The sequence below is a fragment of the Pongo pygmaeus genome, chromosome X, assembly GCF_028885625.2.
Source record: "Pongo pygmaeus isolate AG05252 chromosome X, NHGRI_mPonPyg2-v2.0_pri, whole genome shotgun sequence".
In the NCBI taxonomy this organism is placed as follows: domain Eukaryota; kingdom Metazoa; phylum Chordata; class Mammalia; order Primates; family Hominidae; genus Pongo; species Pongo pygmaeus.
This window is the reverse complement of record NC_072396.2, coordinates 142,850,656-142,854,041: the sequence shown is the minus strand read 5'-3', so window position 1 is coordinate 142,854,041 and position 3,386 is coordinate 142,850,656.

The following is a 3,386-nucleotide window of genomic DNA, read 5'->3' as shown; positions in this document are numbered from 1 at the left end:
TGTTCCATTGGTCTATATCTCTGTTTTAGTACCAGTACCATGCTGTTTTGGTTACTGTAGCCTTGTAGTATAGTTTGAAGTCAGGTAGTGTGATGCCTTCAGCTTTGTTCTTTTGGCTGAGGATTGTCTTGGCAATGCAGACTCCTTTTTGGTTCCGTATGAACTTTAAAGTAGTTTTTTCCAATTCTGTGAAGAAAGTCATTGGTAGCTTGATGGGGATGGCATTGAATCTATCAATTACCTTGGGCAGTATGGCCATTTTCACGATATTGATTCTTCCTATCCATGAGCATGGAATGTTCTTCCATTTGTTTGTATCCTCTTTTATTTTATTGAGCAGTGGTTTGTAGTTCTCCTTGAAGAGGTCCTTCACATCCCTTGTAAGTTGGATTCTTAGGTATTTTATTCTCTTTGAAGCAATTGTAAATGGGAGTTCACTCATGATTTGGCTCTCTGTTATTGGTGTCTAGGAATGCTTGTGATTTTTGCATATTGATTTTGTATCCTGAGACTTTGCTGAAGTTGCTTATCACCTAAGGAGATTTTGGGCTGAGATGATGGCATTTTCTAAATACACAATCATGTCATCTGCAAACATGTACAATTTGACTTCCTCTTTTCCTAACTGAGTACCCTTTATTTCTTTCTCCTGTCTGATTGCCCTGGCCAGAACTTCCAGCACTATGTTGAATTGGAGTGGTGAGAGAGGGCATCCCTGTCTTGTGCCAGTTTTCAAAGGAAATGCTTCCAGTTTTTGCCCATTCAGTATGATATTGGCTATGAGTTTGTCATAAATAGCTCTTATTATTTTGAGATACGTCCCATCAATACCTACTTTATTGAGAGTTTTTAGCTTGAAAGACTGTTGAATTCTGTCAAAGGCCTTTTCTGCATCTATTGAGATAATCATGTGGTTTTTGTCTTTGGTTCTGTTTATATGCTGGATTACATTTATTGATTTGAGTATGTTGATAGAGGCTTGCATCCCAGGGATGAAGCCCACTTGATCATGGTGGATAAGCTTTTTGATGTGCTGCTGGATTCAGTTTGCCAGTATTTTATTGAGGATTTTTGCATCAATGTTCATCAGGGATATTCGTCTAAAATTCTCTTTTTTTGTTGTGTCTCTGCCAGGCTTTGGTATCAGGATGATAGTGGCCTCATAAAATGAGTTAGGGAGGATTCCCTCTTCTTCTATTGACTGGAATAGTTTCACAAGGAATGGTACCACCTCCTCCTTGTACCTGTGGTAGAATTCGACTGTGAATCCATCTGGTCCTGGACTTTTTTTTGGTTGGTAAGCTATTAATTAATTATTGCCTCAATTTCAGAGCCTGTTATTGGTCTATTCAGGGATTCAACTTCTTCCTAGTTTAGTCTTGGGAGGGTGTATTTGTCCAAGAATTTACCCATTTCTTCTAGATTTTCTAGTTTATTTGCATAGAGGTGTTTATAGTATTCTCTGATGGTAGTTTGTATTTCTGTGCAATTGGTGGTGATATCCCTTTTATCATTTTTTTATTGCATCTGTTTGATTCTTCTTTCTTTTCTTCTTTATTAGTCTTGCTAGCAGTCTATCAATTTTGTTGATCTTTTCCCAAATCAGCTCCTGGATTCATTGATTTTTTTGAAGGATTTTTTGTGTCTCTATCTCCTTGAGTTCTACTCTGATCCTAGTTATTTCTTGCCTTCTGCTAGCTTTTGAATGTGTTTGCTCTTGCTTTTCTAGTTCTTTCAATTGTGATGTTAGAGTGTCAGTTTTAGATCTTTCCTGCTTTTGGTGTGGGCATTTAGTGCTATAAGTTTCCCTCTACACATTGCTTTAAATGTGTCCCAGAGATTCTGGTATGTTGTGTCTTTGTTCTCATTGGTTTCAGAGAACATCTTTATTTCTGCCTTCATTTCGTTATGTACCCAGTAGTCATTCAGGAGCAAGTTGTTCAGTTTCCATGTAGTTGAGCGGTTTTGAGTGAGTTTCTTAATCCTGAGTTCTACTTTGATTGCACTGTGGTCTGAGAGACAGTTTGTTATAATTTCTGTGCTCTTACATTTGTTGAGGAGTGCTTTACTTCCAACTATGTGGTCAATTTTGGAATAAGTGTGATGTGGTGCTGAGAAGAATGTATATTCTGTTGATTTGGGGTGGAGAGTTCTGTAGATGTCTATTAGGTCCGCTTGGTGCAGAGCTGAATTCAATTCCTGGATATCCTTGTTAACTTTCTGCCTCATTGATCTGTCTAATGTTGGCAGTGGGATGTTAAATTCTCCCATTATTATTGTATGGGAGTCTATGTCTCTTTGTAGGTCTCTAAGGACTTGCCTTATGAATCTGGGTACTCCTGTGTTGGGTGCATATATATTTAGGATAGTTAGCTCTTCTTGTGGAATTGATCCCTTTACCATTATGTGATGGCCTTCTTTGTCTGTTTTGATCTTTGTTGGTTTAAAGTCTGTTTTATCAGAGATGAGGATTGCAATCCCTGCCTTTTTTTGTTTTCCATTTCCTTGGTACATCTTCCTTCATCCCTTTATTTTGAACCTATGTGTGTCTCTGCAAATGAGATGGGGTCTCCTGAATACAGTACACTGATGGGTCTTGACTCTATCCAATTTACCAGTCTGTGTCTTTTAATTGGAGCATTTAGGCCAATGACATTTAAGGTTAATATTGTTATGTGTGAATTTGATCCTGTCATTATGATGTTGGCTGCTTATATTGCTCGTTAGTTGATGCAGTTTCTTCCTAGCATCGATGGTCTTTACAATTTGGCATCATTTTGCAGTGGCTACTACCAGTTGTTCCTTTCCATGTTTATTGCTTCCTTCAGGAGCTCTTTTAGGGCAGGCCTGGTGGTGACAAAATCTCTCAGCATTAGTTTGTCTGTAAAGGATTTTATTTCTCCTTCACTTATGAAGCTTAGTTTGGCTGGATATGAAATTCTGGGTTGAAAATTCTTTTCTTTAAGAATGTTGAATATTGGCCCCCACTCTCTTCTGGCTTGTAGAGTTTCTGCTGAGAGATCTGCTGTTAGTCTGATGGGCTTCCCTTTGTGGGTAACCTGACCTTTCTCTCTGTCTGCCCTTAACATTTTTTCTTTCATTTCAACTTTGGTGAATCTGACAATTATGTAGCTTGGAGTTGCTCTTCTCAAGGAGTATCTTTGTGGCATTCTCTGTATTTCCTGAATTTGAATGTTGGCCTGCCTTGCTAGGTTGGGGAAGTTTTCCTGGATAATATCCTGCAGAGTGTTTTCCAAATTAGTTGCATTCTCCCTGTTACATCCAGGAACACCAATCAGATGTAGATTTGGTCTTTTCACATAATACCATATTTCTTGGAGGCTTTGTTCATTTCTTTTTACTCTTTTGTCTCTAAACTTCTCTTC